The sequence below is a fragment of the Amyelois transitella genome, chromosome 5 (assembly GCF_032362555.1).
Source record: "Amyelois transitella isolate CPQ chromosome 5, ilAmyTran1.1, whole genome shotgun sequence".
NCBI classification, from domain to species: Eukaryota; Metazoa; Arthropoda; class Insecta; order Lepidoptera; family Pyralidae; genus Amyelois; species Amyelois transitella.
The window spans coordinates 8,716,701-8,744,213 of record NC_083508.1 but is presented as its reverse complement, the minus strand read 5'-3'; the positions used below and the strand labels follow the sequence as shown (position 1 = coordinate 8,744,213).

The 27,513-nt window shown below is 34.3% G+C and overlaps 1 protein-coding gene across 6 annotated transcripts in view; it reads right to left on the bottom strand.

Annotated features, from left to right (window-relative positions):
- The window catches only part of LOC106131844 (RNA-binding protein Musashi homolog Rbp6), a 476,408-nt gene that overhangs the window by 51,187 nt on the left and 397,708 nt on the right, over positions 1–27,513 (bottom strand). The window lies entirely within an intron of this gene.

The window sequence follows — 27,513 nt, the reverse complement described above, 5'->3', positions numbered from 1 at the left end:
CTCCACCCAGAGACTCATTCTGAGCTCAAGACTTCCACTCATTAGTGGTGAGTATTTACAATAAAACTCCCAACTCCGCCGTTTACTTTGTGACTAAGTTGCAAACCATTTTCTCAAGTTTTATACTCCTCCAAATTGCAAAAGCATGCACTAATGTGTTAATATAAGATGGCGTATTTAAGTTTATTTTGCTGCTGCGAAGTTGATGAACTGAAATTTCACAATCTCTAACATTACTAATTTACTCAAGTCGCGAAAAATAGAGAATATATTATCTTAGAACACTCCAAAAATCGCCCTATCCAAAGAACATAGGGAGATCTCAAATTCTAGTTTTCTTACTATCTCTAGACTTGAGATTTATTATCCTAGCGTATCTCAATATCATCAATTAGATCAGTTACTTTTTAATATGTATTAGTTATCACATAATCTGTTGCAGATAGGTAAGTATCTGATACTCTTTGTATAAAATTATGTGGCACATAAAAATATTCTGTAAACTAACGTCCTCTTTCGATATAAAATGAAACATTAAAAAATATGGCAAACGTACTAAATAAGATCTCGGCTACGGTGTTAAGTGTTTCAGACTATACAAAGTAAAAGCGAAATTGGTGTAAGAAACATTGTGAACAAGAGATGTGCCCTGGAGCAAGGGATTACTTAAGGAAAACAAAAATATTCCCGCTTATGGAAAAGATGTTCGGCCTAATACCTTTAATGTATATTTTCTTACGACTTTATTACTAGAAAAATTATACGCCTGGAACATTACGTTAAAAGCGTCTTGAAGATGACAATGTGTGTGATATATTTTTCCAGTTTGTCACGTTTTTAGGCGTTTTTAAGGGTTTTATTTTGATATAATATTTTTAAATTTTAAATGATATACTGACAAAATTGTCCTACATTTTCTTTTTTTTTAAATGACGTATGTAGGTACTAAGTAATCGATATGTCTAAATACCTAATCGATATACTGATTTCTTCGCGTATATCGAATAAGTAGGTATATTTAAGCTTTCTTGAATTTTATTTCTTGTGTCAAAATCTAAAACAAGTAAAATACCTATGTAATTTTCATCAAAGTTTTAAAAATAAAAAAATTCAAAATAACATACAAATCTACAAATATCGCCTTCATATCTCACAGAACATTGTAACTCTAAGTAACAATACAAAGAAACAACCAATAAAATTGTAAAAATATACAGCACTATAGCTTTAGCACTCCAGTTTGTAGATGGAATGTATTTTTGTGATACCTTATACATTATACTTGCGTTCCCGGCGTGTCCGGTTCCCCTACTTTAGGAGTGACGGTGCAGTCCCCCGACACTCCATGGTACCTAATGAAGCCTCCTGCGACCAACCAAGCCCTCCCCACTACACCCACCTCCTATTTTGTCAACAGGCAATGCTCTCAAGATACCCAAAGATAAAGATATCTTTAAGTGCCATTTAATATTAAGAGTCTCTGTGATATACTGACTATTATTTGCACCGGAGCATGTTTGCCTCAATTTTTTATGATCATTTTGATGAAGATGGAGTGGCATTTCTTAAATATATGACTACTATAATAGTAGCCATATTACTTACAATGTTTAGCAAGGATTTTTTTTGCTTTGTTAATATTTTTATTTGATTTAGTGCTAGGTATCGAAATTATAGATATTATACATATTTTATGGAAACCAACAGAAAACTGTAAAATAAGTTAGGTACCATTGTTAATAGATTTACTTCTTTACCTGTTATTCTATTTATCAATAAAGAACGGAAAATAATATTCTCTCACATTTTTCCGTACGATACTGATGTGCTTTGGAGGTGTCCACTTTCCCACGTTTCATTTTATAAATTATTCCTCTATACAAAAACAAAAAAAAAATAATAATAATAATCATATCGTCCCCTACGAAACTATATGCGTAAATACAGGCTGGCTAGCTAGTCAGTCAAACACGAATATCGGTACGCAGATGCGACGAATTCGTCTGATCTTGCCCCGGAGCGAGAGACAAACATCGTAAAATCTTGGCAATATTGCGAACAATCCTCCAAGTTGTAGGTAACTGAGCATTCTTCGTATTTCTGCCATATATGTCATGTGCACTGTATTTCTTAGGGCTTCACTCGCTTAGCAATTTCTTTATAACCTTTTAACAAATCTCTGTACATATTTAAACTATATGCTTCCTAAATTTCAACTTGCAAATTTATGGTTGTTTAACTGGGCAGATCTTCAAAGGGATAGCTTTATAGAAATCAGACTTGCTCATAAGTGTTTATCCCTCATACTGTATCAAAAACTTTGATAGCTTATATTTTACGTCATTCTCAACATTTGATACGATTTAAAAAAGATACAAAATTATTGCTTTTTCCCTGAAAATAATCATTGCAGATAATAATACCATGTCTGGAGAGTCTAATAACAATCCATTTAAAATAACTACGCGTGAGAGTAGGTTGTTTATTTGTTACGGCATTGTTAGTAACCCGACAGAATACACCACTACCGTTCCTAACTCGCTTTGTCTAAAGTTCTAGCTCACAACTCACGCACACTTGCAAATAAATACGTTTTAAATACCCACACCAACATACATAGTGTGACAACGAAAAATGCGTAACAACATTGGAACATGTTTACGACTTAAAAGTTTGCAGGCACGAGCGCGAAATTCAGAAGGTACATTTATATGTTTTCTGCTCTCCAGTAAAATATTACGGTGTTTCTACATGACAACGTGTGTGTTACGATATAGCAGTGACTGTTAAGGTCTTATAGATAAGATATGGAAACGATGTGCTCATGTGCGTTTTCGATTAGAAATATTTTGGGGAATGTAAACGAAAGTGGCGTAGGAAATGGGCACTTATAAAAAAATAGGATGTTCGTAATAAATTCTTCATCATTTACTTTAATTTTATCAAAAAAGGTTGTCTGGCAAAATTGAATTTCTATAAATAAGTACAAATTAAAATTCATTTTAAATACCGTCCTATAATCTATCTGAATTTATATGAATTGCATATCAAAATTTAATAATTATTCTAGTTTAGTCATTCCATCTGCCGTAATTTTAACAATTTAATTTTCAGTTACTAGTTTCCACGACTTTGAAAGGCTGCTGCGTCTAGCGGCTACGTAGTCGGTGACATATTAATATTTAATGAAAATGTGACCAAGTTAATTTAAACTTGCGAAATAAATGTCTAACTCCCATCGTTATAGTCAGCCTAGTTCATAAAACAGGGTAACTATTACAACGCTTATAATTATTTGAAGTAAGTATCTCGGAATTTAGACTCGCGTTACAAACTTATGGAAATATGAGCAATGTTTTATTTTTTGTTGTTTACATTGAGTACCTATTAATATGATTTATTTAAATATTGTAGGCATGATTATTTGTCATTCAACATTTCATTTTACGTATAAGACGTTTGTTTAGCGAAAATGGGCCACTTATTCCTACTTACAAATATCAAGAATCACGTTTGAATCAAAAACAAAAAATATCTACAACTTTATAACGCTTAAGAAACAAAACCTTAATCTTTTATCACTCTCCAATTTCTCAACACAAAAACAATTGCTTCAAGGCACACAAAATAAACGCGAAAGATAATTCTATTCCAAAAAATAATACGGCGCTAAAGCAAGCTACATACTCGTCACCGAAACTTCCGGAACTATACTAGTGAGAATATGTTTACAAGGCGAGGAGTCGTCAGTAAATCCTGAGGCAGCGTCTTACAAATTGTCACAGAGGCGCTCGCGGCTACGTTGTGTTATGAAAACTCCCTCCACAGGTAAAGAGAGAGCTTGGAGCAAACAATTTGCTTCGCTTACACACTGAATAAACATCCTTATCTCACAGTACTCGTGTAACAGATTCTAATATATTTTACTAGGCGCTTGGCGTGCCTATCTCAATTTAGGGAGCGGTTCGTATCGCCCGCAAATAGTGATGTCCTGGAGCGTTTTAGCTGTTCTTGCGGTGCGCGTAAACAGATGGTGTTTATTTATCAATGTTTTTATATTTGAAATGCCATAGCTGCAGTTTAGGTTTCATTTAAAATTTTCAAATCTCAGACTGTTTTTGGCTGTGAGTTTTGGGGGAAGTAATCAGCTGTAGATATACAAATGTTTAATTTGAAATCTTTGTTCTAGAGGTACACTAAGAGGAACGAAAACAGTGGGTATTTTTCGTATTGAACGAGTGGAACTGTAGGCGTCCCCTAGTAAAATAATCGATGATTCATTATTTAATTGTGTACATTTGAGGTTACATAGCGATTTCGAATAGATACCTTAATATATCGAGCTAATAATCTAAATAACAAACAACAAAAAATATTAGTCGGAATACATTTACTATGATATTTTAACCGTATCAAATCCGAACCTTAATCCTCTTATAATTACATAAAATAACACTTCCCATGGGGCTCATTATGACGATCTGTGCTCCATTATTACTATCCAGCGATTATCGCCATTACGCCTAACTGTAAAGCAATTACTTTAATAGTCCACTTAATACAAACGGCGTCTCCAGTAAATATAATGTACAGTTATTGGCAAATCCCCATGTATAAGTAAACAATTATTTCTTCCTAATTGCTGCCAGGATACCGGTTTGTGTTTCAGCACTAATGAACACAATAATGTAATAGATATTTTCTGACCTCTCGTCATAATTGTACACGTAAATTGTTATTTTGCAAGAAAGTAAATTTGAGATTGTCGGAAACGGTTTAGATTTTGTTTTTGATTAATTCCATTTTTATTGTACATTTTCGTAGTGCGGCGTAGATATTGTTATTTTGTTTTTGGGTTAAGGTTATAAATTATAAATGTATATTTTTTATTCAAAGGTTGATTGTTAGGTAGAAATTTAGAATACACTTTTAAACATAAATGTAATTAATTACGCAGAAAAAAATTGTTCCTTTAATAATGGCGAGAAAGTAGGAAATAGTACACTGCTTAACATTTATTTCTTCACAGGGCACCAATGATATTATCTAGCCCCAAGTCGTTGATTTGTTGAGGTTTTAATTACAGGTAGTGGTAAATAAATGATGTAAGGGATTTTTATCAGGCCCCTAGATAGAGTATGCATTATGAGGCGCTGGTAATTGCAACTTGCGGAAACAGAGAAATATGGACACGCACGTTATGGAACTGAAATGGAAAGTAGGCCGTTTTAATCTATAGTATCACATTATAAGGGTGAGCGCTTATTATGATTATATGCAATATGTGTCCCAGCACTTAAATTTTCCTTAGTATGGTCATCGTTTTTGTATGAGGGAAACTACAGCCAAGGTATCGTGCAATTCATAATATAGAAATTAAGGTCAATCTCCGTAGTCAGTAACGCCTTACTATTAACTATTTATAACAATCAATAAATCTTAGCTAATGTGTATAAATCATAGCTCGTATCACTATTTCAGGATTTTTATGGCAAGCCGCTTAACATGAATATGGATTACAATAAGTAAATAGTTAAGAAAAGTTATCTAGTTCTTAGTTTTAAGTGGATTGTATATACTCCTGTAGACATGAGATGAAGCCTGTGGCTGATATCTGTTATTTGCCCCTCCAACATCAACTAAAATTAAACTAAAATGTAAAGTTAAAAAAAGCAATTGTACCAACTTCTCTCGCCAACTTGTTTATGGTAATAGTTTGTCTTGTCTATAGTTTCAAAATTCTATTTGTTTTGGTACATTTACGGTCTTAAGAGGCCTTATTCAATGACACAAGTTTGGGATTTTCTTTGTGTTAGTACGCAAGTTAAAGATTTTTAAAACCTTCTTGGAAGTTTCCTGCATTTTTGTGATCATATTTAGAGAACTCTATTATTGTTTTCTATTTAAATTTCAAACTACAAAACTTTTTAATGATGTACTCATAGTTTCAAATATAATAAGGATTTTCTGGAAACTTTTTGTTCAGAGTTGTTATTTCAGAAATAATATAGGAACATTTTGTAACTTTAACGTTAACTAGTAATTTAACCTTATGATTTCTGGCAAGTAGAATAAGATCAAGATTTATACATATATATTGTTGCGGATGTTATAGAAAGTGACCAAAAGTAAGTTAATCAAAAAGTGTAATGAGTTTCAGTGTGTTTTATTTTCTTACTTTGACATCATGGGATTTAAAACACGTTTTGCTCTTTATGGTTTTAAAAACATTGTAAAATCAAAATGTCAGGTAGTCAACTAACATATTCAAAAAGAACATATCCCTGAGTATTTTCAACCAACCAATGTTTGCATCAAATAAATAAATATCATGTACATATATGTGGGTAGAACGAAATCGGCAAAGCTCGGTACAGCGCCGCCGACCGGACGCGCCGCCGGTTCCGGCTCGGCTTATCACATGATAACGCGCTCCACATTTCTAGCTATGTATGTCATAGCTAAGGCCCATGATTCCGATTTTAAAAATGGCGGAATGTATTATGACGAGAAATGTTTCGTGCAAAAATGAGAATACAGCATCGTAGTTTCCTTCTATAGGAATCTGTTTTGGGTAATTGCAACGTAGTTCTAAAATTAGGTTTATGAAAATCTACAGCATAGTCGGTGAATTTGTTTATAGTCGCATTAGGCAAACAAAATATAGGTTTGCATTCCAATTTAAAATTTCGGCACTTCACTCCAGTTTGAAGTGTTAATGAGGAAATAATTAACAAATTACTTATATACATTAAGTTCGCATAAGTTTCCAAAAAATAAGAAAGTATATATAAAAAAATGCATTAGGAAAGTATAAAAATTACACGTAAAGTCAAATTTTAAGTGGTGAATAGCTATTTTGCCTTCAAAACGTTTATAAAGATCAACACAAATCATGAACAAACAAAGGTATAAGAAAGTAACAGACAGCACAGTCAAATATTGCTTAGATCTATTTCGTTGTTAGTTGCTAAATTGAAACGAATTTATGTAGTTAGACACGGCGTTGTCTGCACGTGTGAAACCGAATCTGTGTATCACGGATACCGCCGCCGGTGACGGATCCGGGCGTACTGGATAATTTAAGATAACGAATATAAGCTGTTCTAATGTGTGTTAGATGATATAATAGATTTGTCATATAATTTAATAATTATAATGATATTATAGTGATAACATACCAATTTTGAAGTAATACTTTTATAGAAATAGTAACTTTAGTCATGACGCATCGTTGTCATTTTATGTTAGATTTTTCTGATCAACTGATGAAATTTCAGAATCAAATCAAAAGAGTAGTTCTCAAATTTGCCACCAGTTGTGTTATCTGTTAGAGATTATCATTGACTAAAAGAGAGATTTGGTTTTGAGCACCTTTTAATCCCTTATGCATTATAATGCAAAAGAGATTTTTGATTAGTTCGATTAATTCGTTCATTATTTTCAGTTTTCTAATTTGTGAATAACGCTTTATATATCCTTATTTTACTTTTGAGGCTTAAAAATTATAAGTGATTCTGGTTATTGATGTACATATCATATCACTCAGGGAACTTTATCACCTTTTTTGTAAGAAATTTCAATAAGAAACTTCAAATGCAGGTCTACAATATTACACCAACAGTAGACATTGAATCTTTTCAAGTCATTGAAAAGCGAGATAACTCCGCTTATTTCCGAAATTAGTTTCCAACTACAGCATCGCTATCGAAACTTGTACACGGCTCGATTGGGCCAATCTGCGTAATATTACGTAAGTTCTTGATTAAATTTAATAAAACCAAGACGTTACCTAATTGCGCTGCGAACTTTCATTAACGACTGTTCGATTGGGCGAGTTCCGCAGCATTAGATTGCAAAATATTATAAGTTTAGAAGTATATAGACGCAGGCAAAGACCAATCAAGATGAAGGATAATTACCTTGGAATTGTTCTTTTAGCCGATTGGCTAGCAAACATACCTAATGCATAGTATAGGCCCGGTAAGAAAATAAAGTAGCATTATCTGCTTCATATTTTTTTTTGTCTCAATTTTAATTTTCCCTTGAATTTCTTAGGGAAATTCATCCGAATATATAGTGAAGTTAATTCGAATTCTATAATCTAGTGCTAATTATTTTATACGTGCGAATAATATGAGCGAATTTTCTAAAAAGTATCTCATCTAAAAACATCATTATTTTGCGACACGATCGATGTCGCGCGAACTCTAACAAAAGATATGGTCTGAATTTTAATTCTATGCGCGTCACGGCCTGGGATTGAATCATTTGGAAACGTAGAAACGAAATTGAGAACGCCTAGTGAGTGGTTGCCGCACTTCGGCCTAATGAGATTTATCAGTGCGGTTGATTTCGTCTACCGATTACACGATTGTGAAGCCCGATTTTCTTATGATACCATTTTAAGTTACTTTGGAGATCCTCCATCGGATATTATTACGCGCCGCGATTTAATTATCTCTTACTTCATTATAAATGTAACATTGAAAAATGAGGTATTATGTTTTATGGAAATTTTCATTCTTATTCAAATATCGCTCGGTTGTTTTGATGTAATTTTAAGGGAACAAAATAATTTTGGCATACCTATTTGATTTGACAATGCCGTGTTGTTTGCATTCGTATCACGACAGCGGATTGAGTTTCGAGTAAACATTGTTGAAAGATTTTAATTTATGAATGGAATCATAATAAACATTACGCACGTGAGTCTGATCCTCCCGGAAGTTGTTTAATAATAAAAAAAAGGCAGTGGCTTGCATAAAGTTTTAAATAATTGCTAAAGTTGTGATGTATGCTTTTTTAACGATTATTGCTTTTATACATTACGAGTACATTACATTTTTATAATGGCCGAGAGATATTTTATTAAAAATTTGAATAAGCAAGTACATATTCTTGTCTCTGCAAATTATTTAACAATTGATTTTTTTGTAATATTTTATAAAGTATAAAATTTCAACAAATGTGATGGAATTTGTCCGACATACGTGAAAAGTGTTAAACAGCTTTAAAGCTCGGTGTACGCGTAACCTTATTTAGTTAAACAAGACTTGCATACGGAACTTGGTATATTCCTGTTATACCTATAAATTATTTTTCAAAAAAAAAAAACAAAATAATGTATCAAAATTTATTTTACACCATGTGTGTGCCTTATACTTTTAATATTGATTGTAAAAGGAATTTAAAAAGCATTTTGTTCAAAACATTTATCCAAAATCTTCAAGTAAATTTCTGTTAAAATAACTCTGATTTATAACTGATTGCATGATTTATAAATTCCAATATGTTTTACGACTTAAAACTCGCAAACGGCCTTTTGGGATTTCCGAGAAAGATCATGTTTCGCCTTTTCCGAGAAATTAATAATTCGTTTTGCAAAAAAGATTACCTTAAATAATGGAAATTGAAATCAAAGTAGCGGTTATAACAGGAAGAACCTGAGTGGTCGTAGATGCCGATTATTATGCTTGGTTTCACAGCGCGGAAATGTTTCTATTTACTTAGATTGTGAAACAAAAGTAAGAAAATTACATTTTGCTATCATGAAAACTAAGTTACCAGTAATAATATTGCTTTAAAAGTTCTTATTGCGCTTGTAGGATACAACCACAACTAAAATTATTCTAGAATCTTCCTGTATTTGAATATTAACGTTTAAACGTTATAAGATTATTTTGAAGTTCATTTTTTTTAAAGATTTCAATCTTATGACATTAATCTATGCGCTTAAAAATGCTATTGGATGCATGTTCAGATGAAAAATAGAAAAAGGGTAGGCGATTGGGAATTGTTCTAATATTATTTTTTAATTAAGGACTAATTTCGTAGTTTGCACTTTTCAGGCTTTTTGTTTTAATTTCAATATTTGTTAAAATTATAAAAATGGATATCTTATTAATATTTTTTAGGGGACAAGTAAATGAAGTTTAGTTACAGTGTGTGTGTAAGTTTTTATCAGGCAGACGATTGACAGAAAATTTGAAGGGAGCCTTAAACCAATGCTCACAGTAAAGTGCTTTTACAGTAAAATACCTGTGATTTGGAAAATAAAAACAAAACGTAATATTACGACAATCGGTTAATGTAACAATATGAAAACTAATAGCGCGCAAGTTAAGTGAACGAATGAAATCAGCGATAAATTCAAACTAATGAACCATATTTTATCAATTATCGTTATGAGAGCGGGGGCGGTGAAAAAACCTCTCGCGGAATGAAATAAAAATGGTATTAATTTAATCGAATCTCTCCTTCATTAGTTTCAGTCATGCGGTTGAGTGGGCAAACAAATAAAAATGTTTGATCTCGCTGTTATGCAATCTATGAATCGACTATTCGAATGATTACAATCGGAATATCGTTTGTGATTTGCAACTAGCGTATGGCGTGTACTATTTTGTACCTGTTGCTATGAAAAAGTTCGGTGATTGGTTGTTTTTGTGAGTGATTTACACTTACTCTAGCAGCGAGAGGATTTTGTTTCAAGTAAAAAGAAAACTTTCGCAAAATCGCAAATAATTTTTTTGAATTCGTTGATATTTATATGTTTAAAAATAATTTTATAATTACTTACAAAAATATTTTTAAGGTAGGTAGAAGTCCAAATAGCTTACTTAGACATTGTGGAAATTTTAGAAAATTCTGAAATGTAACAAAGTTTAAAAAAAAATTTAAGGAAGCAACTATATTAGTTTACAATTTACAGTCTTAAGAATTCACTTCCGAACTGCGAACTCACTTGTTCTCAAACTGTCGATGTCAAGTCAGCCGATTTAACAAAACTTTCGAACGCCGCTCCAAGTTCTAAGAGATTCGAAACGTTTACAATCGAATTCGCCTACACGTTTGTTCCTAATAAGCCTGAGGAAGGCTGGAGCGACATACGGCTCTTGAAATACTCGACGGGCATAGCGTTCGTTAGCGGCCGCGCGACGAACACTCCTACACCACTCCACGGCTCTTTTCATTAGGAAGTAATTTAGAGTGGCGGGCACTCTTCCGCTTCATTCCTCCACGTTTGTATGTCGGGAGTGTACTCGTGGCCTCGCTGAATCAGGTAAGGCTTTTGTGACAAGATTAAAGGGAACTCGCTTTCTTAGCGGCCCGACCTCCAGTATTCTTTCTGAGCTAAATTCGGAATCTAGGTCTTGGAGGTAAGGCACAATTTGCTCTGGTTATTCAACGCTTAATTTTGTGTTGTCAGCTGTGTGAACTTTGAGTAATGGGACGAATATTAGTGTTTTTATGAGTGGAACACCTACCGTAAGTATTTGTTAAGGTTGCTAATATTTATGAAATGAAATTTAGGAGTTATTTATGCATAGGTTTTATGGGTGGGCAATATAAGTTACTCATATTGAATTGAATTTCTTAAATCATAATAATAAACGTGCGAAGGTTGTTCAACGCAAACTACTAGAACCTTTCCTTTTTTTCCCTGGGGTACATCTTGTTGATTCTGCATGATTTTTAAAATTACTTTTAATATTTTACCAAGAAATGATAATGAGTTAAATCAGCAAAAATATAGCAATAGCTTTTGGAATTATAGCAGGATACTATTATTATTATAGTAGGATACAAAGTAAGCCCTTACTCAGCATGTCTCCTTATTTTCGGAGAATGCTTTACAACAATCAAGTTACTAATTGTAATTCCAAATACATCTGACCCATAAATTCTTTAGGGACGTCCGCCAACAGAATAGCTCCTTTTTTCCGCAGAGACTTTTTGTTAATTCCAAGTAAAACAATGTAATTATATTTTTATTGCTCATTCAATGTCCAGTAAATCGGGCACAGGGCCCAGGGGCCGTTTTAAGTGTGTACCAGGCTTAATAGGCGACTGAGACACGCTACTATTCTTCGTATATCGTATTTTCCCTAAAGGCCTGATCTTTTAATTGCCAAGTGGGTAACTTTATTCTAATGTCATGGGCCTTGGTGAGAGTAGAATAAAACACGTAATGTTTTGTTGAAGTAAAGGGTTTCTGTATGTTTTATCGTAAATAAATAATTGTAATTTTTTTTGAAGAGACATGCAGACATGCTTACATGTTTGTTATTTGTGACTGACTTTATTTAGCTTATTTGTAATGCAGGCCTCATTGAAATAAATAAAATTTTAGAACAATATTGAAATTTTGTCACATATATGTTATATGTTACAGATTTATACAAAAATCCATTATCTCAATCGCTCTGAAACAAATGTACTTTGACGCAAACACAATATTGTCGCTTCAGCGAACATTCTTCTCCCTTCTAAGTACCCGCTTAGTAAAGCCACGTTCATCTTGACAGACGAGTTTCGGGTTGGAGCGCTACTATATCGCTTTTCGTGTCCGCGGGCTGTATGTATAACGTGTATAATGTAGACAAAAGTGCATTACCAAATTGCTTTCACGCGCCATTTTAACACTCCCAGTACATTCTCAGAAGTTGAGTTAGGCACGTGTGTAGGCACATCTTGCAAATTGTATTACCTACACGCCTTGCTGTTATATTAACACAGTCAAGTTTAACTGAAATAGAGGAATCGCTGTACTTATTAATATACCAATCACATTCACTATTAATAAAATTGTTGGTATTGTTTAACAATATAGCTAGGTGATGTTTACGTTTGTATTGTTATATACCAACGAAAATCATTGCTATCTAAAGTGTAAAATTATAGCATAATTATATATCTTTCCAATCTAGTCTCGATAATGACAAAAATTTAATTCCAGAAACATTGCGACTTAATAAAATTGAAATATAAGTTTACTTAAAAATCAACGTCACATCAAAGAATATTTACACATTTTCCTGAACGGTGAAACTGTGCATGTGTTAAGCCGTTAATGGAAACCGAATCGGCAAAAAGTTTGCATTTTATTTTTATATCGGTTCAAGTAAAGTGAGATTGTTTAATCGATTTGTGAAAGCTGATTCCGCGAAATCCAATACAATCAATATGCCCAATACGATACATTGCCAGATTAAAAGTATTTTAGTTTTGTTTGTTCTATGGCACTCTGCAGGCCGATACATTTTTTATTTTTATTAAAATTCCAGGTTCACAGTTTGCCAATAATATGGAATGTGTATTTTTGTTATACCTCACCAAATTGTTTTTATAATTCGGTGATAATAACTTTAGTTAGTTATGTTTTCTTCATGTGTTGCCTGCTATAAAAGAAACATCAATAATTAATTTTCATCGCACATCAACGTGTAGAAAATTAAAGAAATAGCGAAATATCGTGTCGGACATGTTATCAAGAATGTAAATGTAATGACCTATTAAATTCCTACACGCTGCATAATAGCAGTACAGGTATTTACGCAAAAAGCGTATCATATGGATCAATCGGCGTATCGGCCGGCGAGATCTCAGGCGCGTGTGTGCCGGCGGGCCGCGGGTATCGCCCGCCGATCTCCGACCAACGATATTACCGCCATTCGTCTTTGTCGTGCCGTTTCCTAATTTGAATAATCGCAGGTGAGAATGCACGCTGATTCGCCGTAGGCTAACACCACCTTAAGAAAGCTGTTAGCGAATGTCTTAACCGGCAAACGTTCGCTTACCGACCACAATAATACTCTTAAAATAAACTCCCGCTGATTCAACCTAAATAAAAATATAACAACGGAAAAATAACACAAAAGGTAGAAAAATTGCAAAGTGAGAATTTTCTCATTACGCCACAAATCAACTGTTAAAACAAATATTTAAAAAAGAGAAAGGAATTCGCAGACTACAAAATGCTCCTCATCTCTGGCTACTGGGAAACGCGAAATCAGATTTAATTTATTTTTATCGTGGGGCTTTATAATTTCATTTTCGCACTTTCCATTTGGAGAGAACGCCGGCGCCGCGGACCGCCGCTCTATCCGAATGAGATCTCCGCGAAATCAGGTACAAAAGAACGATAATGAACGCTCACTGCTTGCTACGTAATCTAAATTATTATACGAGTCGAAATTCTTACTTGGCAGCGAAAGAAATCTACTTTATCTGGAGTACCGGTAGATGTTTAATAAAATTAAAACGTCGGAGAGGGCCCTTCTCAATGTTTACGGTCGCTTCGTAACAGTATTTCGATTCTAATTTTCCTCGGGAAAAACGCTTAATCGCAACATTTGAGTGATAAAATAAAAGAAATACTCGTTCGATACTCGTAAGAATGTAAATAAAGTTGCCGCCTCCCAACGATGCAGCGTTCGGAAGTTTTGACGCACAATTACTAAACTCGCAAAAAGTTTGGCAGTTACGATAGTATGTACATGATATGGGGGCTTATTTGGCTGTTGTAACTTGATGTAGATACAGCTCGGGGCTGTCTCGTTTAGTTTGAGGGCTGCTCTTGAAGCGGTGGGCACTGTTTCTGTAAATAGCCGCACACTGGCGGCCTCCTCGCCGCCGCGGCGCCGCCATCGATTCCACCCGAGACCCGACCCTCTGCAACTAACTCTATTTTCGACTTTCTTTTCCTGGAGCAATACGACCGACTTATATTAACTTCATAACTTGTTAAACACAACTTTTAGAAATACGAGATAAGTAAGAGCCCTGGAGAGATTTGAAAGAAATGTTTGAGGCAACTGATGGTATCTGTATATCAGTACGAGTTAGATTTTAACATCGAATCATAGACTGCGTAAGTATCGTATTTCCGTTGACGAGCAAAACTTTAGTATTTTATTTTATATGTAATAAGAGAGGTCACCGGGATAATAGCGGATGATGTCTGCGCTTTTCCGTAAAACATAATCTGAATAGGGCAGACGTCTCAGAAATAACCGTTTCGGTAATCACGAATTGTCACACCAGTGAACTGAGCGGTAATTAGGTAAATGCAGCATGTAACTGGCGCTCGCAGGAGGGCCTCCTCCCGCGCCCCCGCCGCCGTATTGTTCCCCGTAATGATTATATAACCGTACTTTTACTACACAATTAAAATTTAAGCGTTCCTAAAATTGTGCAGTACTCTATTTCATCTCAACGGAGCGTGGCGAGTTCCTAAAAGGATGGTGCCTGAAATCGGAACGTTTTAGCAGATAAAATCAGTAAAATTTTTACTACGCGTAGTTTTGGCGTGAGGTTTCGTTTTTAATATAGATCATGCTATTAGTAAATGACATCGCTTACATGTGGATTGGTGTCAAGGCAATAGAATGCAAAAGGCAACATTCCTGCAGCGTTGAATCCGACAAGGGTTAAAGCGGTCTAGAGACGAGTTCCCCGCACTCTGAGTTTATAAAGCACCTTATTCGAAATAACAACGCGAACCGCCGCGGATGTCTAACTTAAATAAGATTTAATATTCCTATCCAGCAAGAAGTTTTCTGAAGGAGCGTGTGTAATCAAAATCTGCACTGGGAAACTTTCTACGGGAATCTTCTCGCAATTGCAGAAGCGGGTTGCCGGTAAAAAACTGAAATGAACCTGTCGCTTAAAACTAATTTCATTACCAACTTTCGTGTTAGAATAGTTCTTTCATGTTTCGTACTTTTTTCGCCCTCAACTTGTTCACAGTTTAAAAATCAATTTCTTACAAGTTGCAGGCAGAGAAGGCAACTTACGTGTTTGCTTGTGAACCAAAACTTAACCGCTCTCACTTGTACTTTGCCGTCTAACAGAATTTCCTTTCTGAAATTAACCAACTTTAGCAAAAATATTTGCAAACAAGTTTTCACTATACAAAAACGACTCCAACGAAATCTTTTCGCAGGTTACAAGAAAAAAAATTATAAATATAACTTTTTTAAGAAAAAGTTAAATTTCTCTCTTCGAATTTCTTTATTGAAGTTTCTGTCGCGGGATGTTCTTCCCTATATTTTTGTTTTCGCGACCCTCCGCTATTTGTTCATTCTATCGCATTTTCCTTATTATCATCTTACATTTTATTTTATAAACAGTACTTGCGGTCTCTCCTGGATATGCACGGGTATATGCGTTGATCCGTATTTTTTCACTTAAAAATTTCTAACAAGATCATTAGTATAAGCCTGTGAGATTTCCGGACATTCAACGAATGATAAAAATGGTTGAGATGTTCTACGATTCCTCGAAAGAAAGAAAAACTATTAAACGTGACTAAGTAGGTTTGCGACAGAGCTAACTGAGTGACCCTTGTCCTTCAAGTGCGCAATTAGTCTGCTTTTTGCTGCACTCGGATACTTTGAGTAATGATTGGACGCTGAGCGTTGCGGTTGTTTACTCTCGCAACAAACGCTGATTTATTGTTGAAGTCCGTTAGCAAATGAAGTCCTTTTCCGAATATGTATAAATTTTAATTTTCTAACATTTGTCCTACGTTTTTATTATAAGAAAACCATTATCAATTATCTTTTGGCTAGTGTACCAGAGCTTAGTGTACTTGAACGTATCATTTTATGGCGTATTTCCAAACAGTTACGGGGCATTTTACAATATTATGAAGAAGTAAAAAATAACTGGTTATATTTTTACTTATATGAATAGTAACTGCATAGATGGTATGGCTTAAATTTTATGATGGTATGGTATGGCTTAATTCAAACTTTCTGATAGCGCTGACACACTAATACTTATATGTTAAAAATCCGTATTGTTATTGACATAAATAGTGAGTCGCAGAACGACATACATACGTTAAAGCACAATAAAAGCAACATAGAGGAACATCTATAGCATGCAAATGTGCTGTGGCTGCAAGAAACTTGGCAGCGAGTGCGCGGTCGCGCGCTTCTGCAAATCTGCGCTGCGCTTATCAGTCGTGATTCATACTTATGTCGCATTCACTACAACGCAACATACTGCCATGTAACCACATATTATGTCTAGCGCGTATGCCGATGCCACTTACAAACTGTACGCCACTTGACTTCATTTTATTTCGAGGATAAGGACGCTCATATGTCTCAGGGATTCACTGACGCTTTGTCGACGAAGAAAAGAATGGATCGTGATGAGAAATGTGCTGGAATAATTTATCTTTGGGTTAGTTTAGGGAATGAAGCTTGTCTCCGACAGAAGCAGCGGATGACGGCTTATTTCTAATTCAGGGACGCATTTTCGAAGGAAAGATAAACCGCTGCGGGTGAATAACTGAATAAAAACGATGACTCGCAGTCGTGTGGAGGCGAGCCAAATACTTGTATTTTGTGATGAACTGTACCTGAATAGTGCAAAACAATACCTAAAAAGTCGAAGGAGCCTTCCTTAAATTTTGTTTCCATTTGAAGATACACAAGAAGATAAACACCACATTTGTCATAGGTCCTGTTTATCGACTAGCATGATAATAGTCGGGTGAAAACGTCGCGTCGCGCAGTCGCAAGCAAGCACAAAAGCGGCAAGATTTATTGGACCACCGCTGTAAACGCACCAGGCGGAAGTTTGTACACCGCCGTCGAATCGCAATATTTAACGTTCAACTATTCCATCAATTTGTTCCATCAAGAAAGGAAAAACTTAAATTGGAGCGATTAAAGCGTGCCCGTTCGTGATTGATTTCTTGTGGGGCTGCCCCTACCCTGCCCCGTACACTATTGTGCCCATAGATTTATTTCTGTTTCGCCGTTTTTATTGCGTACTCGGAACTTATAACGAAATAGTTACGGCTGTTAAAAGGTTTTATTGGTTAACCTTCGGCGTGTGCGGTCATAAAATAGATTCGTAACCAAAGAAGCGTACGCACGATGCTAGATTTATAACTGAATCACGCGAAGAAGAAACAAATTTGCCCTACAGTGGGATATAAAATTGGAGATATAGCACGAATTTATCGGCAAATTGTGGAAATCGCAGTATAATAAAATATTTTCTATTGAATATTGTATGAAAGAGTTTTATGGGGTCTCACTCATTTCACTTCATTTTACTACCTACCATTTTATGCAGGTCCCGTAGATTCCGGAATACCAAGTACGAAGGATACGGCTATTTAGAGCAACAAAAACTTACCTGTAACAAAAAATAAATAAATGGTTAAATTTTTAAAATTAGACTTTATAAGTAGAATTATAATTATTATCACAGGAAAGTACAGGTGAACAGCAACTCGAATTAGTTATTACATATATCAACAAAACACAGATCTTGCTCCTGGACAAGCAATGCACAAAATATTTTATGTTAGGTTACTGTGCGATAGTAAAGTAAGGCCAATTCTCTGCGCTGTTAAATCTTAAGTTTCCGCTCTCGTTTCGCTAAGAAAGTAACAGACTGCAATTAAAATTGTTAATACAACGCTGATCAGATTGGGAGCGGCACGGTTTCCCTCCAGCCTACGAGCAAATTCACTTAATTTACCACTCGCGCTGAGGCTAAAACTTTACGCACTTAATAAACTCCGAGACGAATTAAAATTCCGTCGGTTTAGTAACAATCGTGTCGGAACGCCGTTAACTCTTTGCCGAGTTATTAATAAGGTACACGGTTGACCTGATTCGTCTACAAAAATAATGACAGCCAGTTTCTAATCAGAATTAACAAGTTTATGACGGGCGGTTTAGCTCAACTCGTGGTGTCTCTATTTAAATATGCAAATTATTTTTGAGTGTGCCGTTCTAGTTCGGTTGTAGGTTGTTTAGCATAAACAAATCGCGCCGCCTCGCTGTTGTTCGTGGATCCAGAGTGTTAGATGAACGAATAAATAATCTCGCAGTTAGATGCTCCTTCGCCGAGGGCCGATCGTAAATCAGGACGAGACGAAATTTCCCTCTAATGTGAATGTAAAATTCAACAATCCCGCCGTAGTTTTGCGACGGATCTCTTTAGCGCTGTGCGTATTTAAATAAGGCTCGTCGCCGCTTCTACGGTCTCCGATGTTTTTCATTGCGAATAGAATATCGTTTTGTTGAAATAGTTGTTGAGTCTCAGGCGATCCTTAAGAAATTTGAGATATTTTGTTAATTACTAAGCAAGGTTTATGATACAATATGAGCTCTACTAATTTCAGTGAACATTGTTTTAATATAAAATCAGTGCAATTTTAAATACAGTTTTTTATTGATATCCGTAAACATTAATATTGTATGAAAATATATTACTACAGAAATAAAAAAAAAAGTGATTATTGTAATGAAATTCCGTTATTTCCTTTCTGAACAATTGTGATTAATGCATGCAAAACACACGAACCAAAGATAAACTATCGCAGTACAACGCAATTTGTGCCGATGCAATCGGGCCTGTTAACAGTATTTTGCTACATGTTAATAATGAATATTCAAAGTTAATCGACTTAATTAATGCTGTAAATCCAAATACGATAAATTTAAACTGGCTTAATCAGATGCTCTCCTCTATAAATAAACACAGGGCGCGTTATTCACAGAGATTAAATTTAACACTGGTTTTAGTTAAAACATGTTTGATGTTAATAGTACCAATTCGAATTTAGAAATAATCAGTTGAAAACGTTAGTTGTAGTGGTTAATGCGGTTACATAATTATTTTGTAATAAATATTTAGCCACTAACTGAAGGAAAATTATAGTTTTTCCACAAATATTCATTGAAATCTAACCTATGGACCACTCGTCAATGTCTATCCAATGGCAGGACGTTTTAAAACATCAAGAAAGACTTGAGGAACCTGGATGTCGCGCATGAGACAACCCAAATTCAACCACTTGGCGCAAATTATCAAAAGACCCGACTTCACGTATAGGCTCAAGGAACAGGGCAAGAGAAAGAACAAATATTTTCTAAAATATGAAAGCGGCGTGCTTTCAAGCAGTAATTAAAACCTGGGTCATCGACATTACAAATAATTCTTACTTAAAAACAAATATTTTTATTTTATAGAGGAAACGAACTCCTAAAATGATCTATGTACATAAATGATACAAAGTGTATGCAATCAAATGTAATCAAGATGAAAAGCAACCTCAATTCAATTCCAACTATAACAAGAAGGCTTAGAGTAATATTAACATTTTGAATGCTCCCACACTTCATTTAGACCCATCCTAGAGCTTTATTGGTATTTGAACACGGCCTATTACGCGCCTTTCTATTATAAAATATCTAGTGAGTAGAACGGAAATTTTCTGTGCATTTCATATTTGTGAAAGAGTTAAGGAACACAAAGCATAACCTCGTATGTAACTTTCGTCTGTATAAAGAAGTATTCCTGTTATAAAAATATGAGACTTACAATTCATTCTTTTAGCAAGAATCAAGATCACCTATTATTAATGTAGTAGTTTAGGCGATGGGCTAGCAACATGTCACTATCTGAATCTCAATTCTATCATTAAGCCTTACAGCTGAATGTGGCCTATCGTTCAAGATTGCTGCCTCTGTCTACCCCGCAAAGGGATATGGACGTGATTATACGAAAATAAGAGACGTTTTGTGTAAAAAATCTGACTCACCAATACGCAATCATGGTTATAGGACGTCGGGCTCCTCTCTACAGATATGAGAATGCAGGCCTTACTTAGAGAGGATGATAGTTTACGACCGGTTAGATCTAGGACACATTCTGTTCACTTTTTATTTTGTGTTCGGGGTTTATCAAAGTTTGCATTCGACCCAGCATTAGTGTTATAATCCGAATAGAGATGTTCTTATTTACGAAAATGGATTGAGTTAACATGTAAGTTCTCAAGGGATTGTTGATTATATTGGACAAACAATGTGGGATAGGATATTTGGTATTCGTAGGCAGTAGTAGATATCTATTATTTTGGTAATTAAATGAAGAATAACTGCGATAAAATAGGAAAGAGTCATTAGTGTATTGTTTATAACTTTATAACACAAAACACAAAATTTTACTTTTGTATTTTTCAAAAGAAACTTATTCACACATCTCGAAAGGAGTCATTGGTACATTAAAATGGTTGGTAATTTTATTACCATGTTACAATTTATTATGAATATTACCTACTTCTTAAAATAATAAAATAAAAGGTTTACAGATTATATTTGTACAGATTTGGAGCACAGTTTCCTAGTCTGATAATGCAAACAGTGTCTAGAAATAAATACTTTTATGAACTGATGAATTCCATACTTACACGTGCCAAAGTTAAGTAACGTGTACTTATTTGACTAATATACTCATAATTTAAAAAAAATAAACAACTTTCATTTGTTTTTTACTTGGCAGGAAATAACGTGTAATAAAACAGTGAATCGTAATGAGTGTTTTAGTATGGCAACCATTTTTATTGCTTTCCCTCGAGTGACGGCAGGAAGAAAAACAAATAAAGTGCACCCCGCCCCCCGCGATAAATTTGCCTTTTTATTTATTTACAGGTCACGCCTATGTCTAAGGAAATCAAACCCTTAGGAACCCATCCGAGAAACGGGAAGCTAGACAAACATATCGTTCACTAGTCAACCGTGAAATTTGTGGGAAAGCATATACAAATTATGAGGCACAAAAAAAGATTTAACATTTTTTTTCTTCGGATAAAGGCTTCCAGTAAGTTGTTGAAAAGGATATCCACAATTAGGGAAGGAACGGCCCTAATCTCGTCGTGTTTAACGGCACAATATCTCATAAGTAGGTACCAATTATTTCAAACTTCGTTACATTTAGACAATATCTTGAGTCCCACGAGTTCATCGTCTAGACACAATTGGCTTACAATATACTGCGCGGTATTTTACCGAGTTACTGAGATAAGCTAACTTAAAGAGTTAATCATATTAGAGTAAGCCTTATCTATACTTTTGGTGCATTCGGCATTAATATCTTACTAAGTTGTGAGAGAATCCTTATAATCCTACCAAAGATATTTTATACTCTCACCTTATACCGCGCGGCGTAGTCTACGCAGTGCGGCTACAGCTTGCTCGTAGCTACGTGCTACGACGCAACGCTACGGCGTAGACCTACAATTACTTATGGTTTCAGAAAGTGGGACATGGTTTCGGTAAGTCGCACTGAATAATGTATGGGCTGAGATAGTGATTTATAATTTCGGTATTTAAGTTAGGGCGTAACTTATGGTCTATGCTATGCGTCGTTAATTAATTTGGTTTAGAAACTTGCTGGAGAATTTAGTCCGGTTTAAAGACGTTTGATTTATTGCCTTCTCAGTGTCTGCAGATAATTTTAATTAAATGTATGCATTTGGTCAATGGAAGTAATAAAGGTAAAGTTACCGTTTGCCGATAAATTTAATCTTTCATATTGTATAAAAATCTATTTCCTAATAAATCTGAAAAACTATATGCAACACGAAAAAGAAATACAGTTTTAATACTCGAATGTACCTTTTCTTACTCCATATAAAATGAAGACTTACTCGACAAAAGCGTATGTTTCGCTCGAACGCACAACACAACGCGTCTAGAGATTACATACACATACACAAGCACAAAACGTAAAATGTACAGAAAGTATGTAAGTATGTGCAGTAAGTATGTCGTCACCTGACGCCGAACACAGCCTTCCCACGTTTATCGCATTCGCATCAAGACAACGTTAATTTTCTTTTGTTCTTAGAATATTCGGACGTATCGCGCCTACGAGTGTTTATATTTAACTTATAAAGATTAGGGATATTCCGGAAAATATTTCTTAAAGAGAAGTGATATATTTTTTATGGTTAGAAAAAAATATTTTTTTGTTATAAAAAAACTTAACAGCGCTTCAAAGGTTTGTTTTAAATCCAAGAATTATTTAGATACTAATACGTCAATTCATTTTATGTTCATCATGTTCCATGAAGTACACAAAATGAATAAACACACGAACACACGCCTCACACGACGCTTTCTGAAGATTATTTAGGCAAATTACACTTGCTTCGTGAACCGAGCCGTATAATCAAAGTTTAATTTCAAAGAAGGGATACAGTATCGATTAATGGAACTTCTGCTCGGCTAATCAACAAGCACGAGATAAAACTGAAAGTTTAATCGTAATTCATGATGATTGCACGGTTCCCCCGGCGCCCATCAAACTTATCGAAATAAACGATATAGGGAAATATGTTCCTATTGTCGCATTGCGATTGCCTCTATGGTAAGGCATTATAATTACATATTCATGAACAAAAACTACAAATATTTGTAGGAACAAACTGACACCACAATGTCACTGATCTTTGGAACTTCGCTTGAAATTATTTGACAAATAAAAGTGTCTTATTTATAAGTTTTAAGCGCTATATTGTTTCAGAAACATATTTCAGAACTTACAAAAAATATCGTTACAAAACCTGCGCATTGAGGTATCTGGATGTAATTATGATATGATATGGATTAGGTTCCCTTGCAGCGTCTCAAATGTTGATCACAAACAGACCTCGAACTCCTATCCAGAGAGGTCAGGATGCAACTGGATGAATGAATGAATTAAAAAAAGGAGAATAACTCTTAGCAAAAAATTAAAATAAAATATTATGAAGTACCTATAAGTAGAACGAAAACTCCTCGTGTTGTTCTCTTTATTTCACAAATAGAAAAGGTCACAATGAGAGTAAACCAAAACGATTTCCGTAGAAGGCAAGTGCCAAATCATTAGCCGCGACATAATATTCTGGGTTAATGAACGGTTCTGAGATATCATTCTATCTTGATTAGGTTTCACTTCCCTCGAGATAAGTCATAAAGTTGTCCTGTTTACTTATAAGACAGAGTGCCTTTTGCCCTCTTGTGGTGAATTAAAGATACGACACAAGCAAAGTAAGAATGAAAATTAGGTTCACGAGTGGCAATAAACTGTAATTTCGTTAAAACACATGTAAAATTATGTGTATATCAGTTTATTGTAAAATTGATCCATAGACACAGGGAGGTTAATTTTTGCAATATAGATCAACAATCAGTATTTATGACTATGAGTTAGCAATCAAACAAATATAAGTACATAACTCGTAAAAGAGTCATTAGTAATATTTAGTACTATATACTAATGACGTTTCAATTTGAAATTTTATCCGGATACCTGCCTTTACTGTTCCACCACCGACGACGCTCTATTAACGCTGTCAAAATATTAATATTTAATACTGACAAGAATAATATTAAAAGGCGTCTATATTTAATGTTAAGATATACATAGTAAGAAGGCTCAAGTTAACAAGAGCCAATGCTATTGCCATCAAAGAGCGATTACTTGAAAACGGGCCGATGTTTCAAAATCTATTGGAACTTTGAGTTTAGTTGGCAAGACAGATGTGATCAGATGAGTCCCTGGATGGTTCCCATCTCCTGTTTAGTTATATAAGACTCTGCTATTAATCTCTGATGTTACAATCTAGTAAATTAATGAATAATATTGTGGAATATGTGATTAACCGAGGAATTTTCACGAGGACGAAATATGTACTTTCATTAAAAAAATATCAATAGGGTAATATCTATTCGTACGATAAAGAGTTAAATTTTTGATAAAACTTGATGTTATTTTTCTTCGATGAGCTCATTGAAAATAAAGTTTGCCAGAAATTTCCAAGATATGTAGACATACCTACCTACCTAATAATAGATAGACAGCAAAATTGCTATCAACAAACATTTTACTCAAAAAATAAAAACGTTTAATTTGAAACTGCGAATTTTGGTTTATTACTTTTTATCTTGTAGGATTTAAATTTAGAAAATAAATAAATATATTTAAAAAAATAAGTAATGATAGTTTTATTTAACGTTGGCATAGTAAATATATTTTATTAGAAAAGTGAAAATTGCGAATTTTTTTTTCAGAACTTTTCAGAATCAATTCTGTGATAAATTTCAATTAAAAAAAAAATACCTAGTTCTAATTCTAGGATTTAGATCCAAGTTTGTCTCGTAATGGTAGGCAGGCAGACTTTGGAAATGTCAACGATCAATCAGTGATGCGCCTGGCGCCATCTATCAATATGTCACGCCTGACGACGCCCCGCGCCAGGTGGCGCTACTGTCTACTGAACGATAAATTATAAAACAATTTTGGCTATATGGCGATTGCGTGAATCTAAAATGATATTAACAATAAATTTAAAAATAATACACTGGCATACACTTAATTGGCGCTTTCATAAGAACAAGATGTTTTGTCCCTGTTATTGAATGTGTTGATTTCACTTATCATACTATTCCAAGTTTATTTGTCTTGTGATTGAAATAAGATGACCTTTAGACAGCAAAAAATATTACCATAATTAAAAAATATATATTTATCCTACTAATGAAATTTCATAATTAAAAATATTTAATTATAATGCCTGGTTTACCAAGCATTTTAAATAAAAATAGAAGGCACGTGTTCAACAATCAATCATCACCCATGTTTCTGCCTATGTCGGACTCCAGTGTCAATTAAGAGGATTACTGAAGGTATAATTCATCATGAACCCGATTATCCGTTTAAATGTGCACGTAATAAGCTCTGATTTAATTATTTTCTGTTATACAATAGAAAATGACAAACGATTCCATGCAAGAAGTTGTTATGTGACACACTCATTAATTTTGTTGAAAATAATTGCGAAAATGATTAAGTTTGAACAAAATGTTCACAGCAAACTAACACAGTATAAAACAATAACGGACGTTCCGTTTCATGTACCAATAATGCATTATGTGATACTTATTTTTTATTACGTGGAAGGGGATCGCACGGAACAATTTAATCGTGAATTTAACGTGCCAGGCACGTACCCAAATCGGACACTTTTATGACACCAGACACTCTACGTTAAACGCGGAGGCTTAAAAAGGGTTGATATCGTCGAGCTGTCACCTGAAAGGCAGGGACGAAACAACCTTCATCATGCTATGGCCGGACATTCATTGATAATTAATGGGCGTTGGCAGTGTAACGAAAACAAATGACGTTATATGCGCACGATAACGATTAATATCTTAGCGGCAAAAACAAACCTACTCTGTCTTGGTGTGATAAATCATATCTCCTTCAAGGCGCAAAAATAAATGAAGCCAATGATAAATGGTAAGAAATTCGCACAGAGCGCGACTCGTCGATTGAGTCGAGTGAATTTGGAAATTAAAATTGTCGCGTGGGGAGCAGCCGTATTTGGAACAGGACGCGTGTTTTAGAATTATTGAATTTGTGTTTGTAATCGAAAGTTTCAAATTGATATAATTTTAAATTCATTTTGGTATACGCAGTAAAACCATTTATTTATTCGGGATTTTCTTTCTCGTAAAATTTTTATTCTGAGAGAAAAAATGATGAGCCAATCAAAGTTGGTTTTTGCTATGATAAAGCCTATCATCGTGTTATGATTTATTGTAAAGTGAATGTAATAAACAAAACAATTATTATTTAAATACATTTTATGTAGTACATACTGAGCAAAAAAAACCTCATTTATAGCTGTTGATTAATACAATCGGGAGAGCTAAAATACTACTTTAGTGATAAGTCAGAAATAACTTAAGATACTTACCTACATTAATATAACAATACTTCAAATACATAAGCAATACTATTGTGAGCTCCTATCTCATCGATATAAATCAGTTCGTTCCTATAAATGGGAAGTGGCGTCTCGCATTTATGTCAGTAATGATAAGGATAAAGATACGAATAAAAGTTATAAAAAAATATGAGTCCCTTATAGAAAAACTTCCCTTCAATATTAGATAACTACATTAGAGATTTAGAGGAAAAGCTTGGCAAACGCTTCGCAGGTTGTCAATCATTCAGTGAACAGAATTTCCCTACCACCGAACTGTCAAATATTTATCTTTTTTCCCTTATTCCTGGCAATGTCAATATGAAACGGGAATGCTGGAATGTACGTATTGAGACTTTTGTCTCGTGTTTTTCGGGTGAAGCTCTTATAAAATATTTATTTTCATTCTCATCTAAAAAAAGAAACGTTCATTGAAACTTTTCGAGTATTATTGAAAAAGTCTTTTAAATAAAGTCTCTGTTGAACAAAAAAAATAATAAATTACTTAACAAATATCTTTTACTAAGAAAATGACGAATTTTCATGATCGTTAAATATCTTAAAATACTAATGTAAGAGTACATTTAAAGGAAGTAAAAGACACAAAATCAAAGGCAAATTGCATAACAATTCGCAATAAAAAGGGTCTTTTCTCTACGAGACATCTATATTGACAATTCATCTCAATCGTGTAATTTGAAAAGACTCCTTATTTGATTTAACGATAACGGGAAAATGCGGGTCCCCAGGTACCTCCAGGATCCTTCGGAAATTGCGTTAACCACATTCTGGTACCAGGAAATTAGAAACGTTCGGTGGTGTAATCGAATGTCTCTCTCTCTAACATATAAACTTGCTTTTTACACGTGAACATGTTGAAGTGGAATATTATTATATGGCACATGAAGTAGTTCCACACTTTCGAATTGAAAAATTGTTAAAAGGAAGTTATGAGTGTGTTTTTGTGACCAGCTTGCATAAAGAGAGTTATGAATGAAGATGTACCAAGAAAGTATGCAAAGATCGTGGCAAGGGACGTTTATAAAATCCAGAATTGAGCCTTGATTTTATGTACGTATTTATTACTGAAATGTTATTGCACAACAAAATGACTCGGATTTTTCCAATACTGGCTAAAACAGTGTTATTACGTA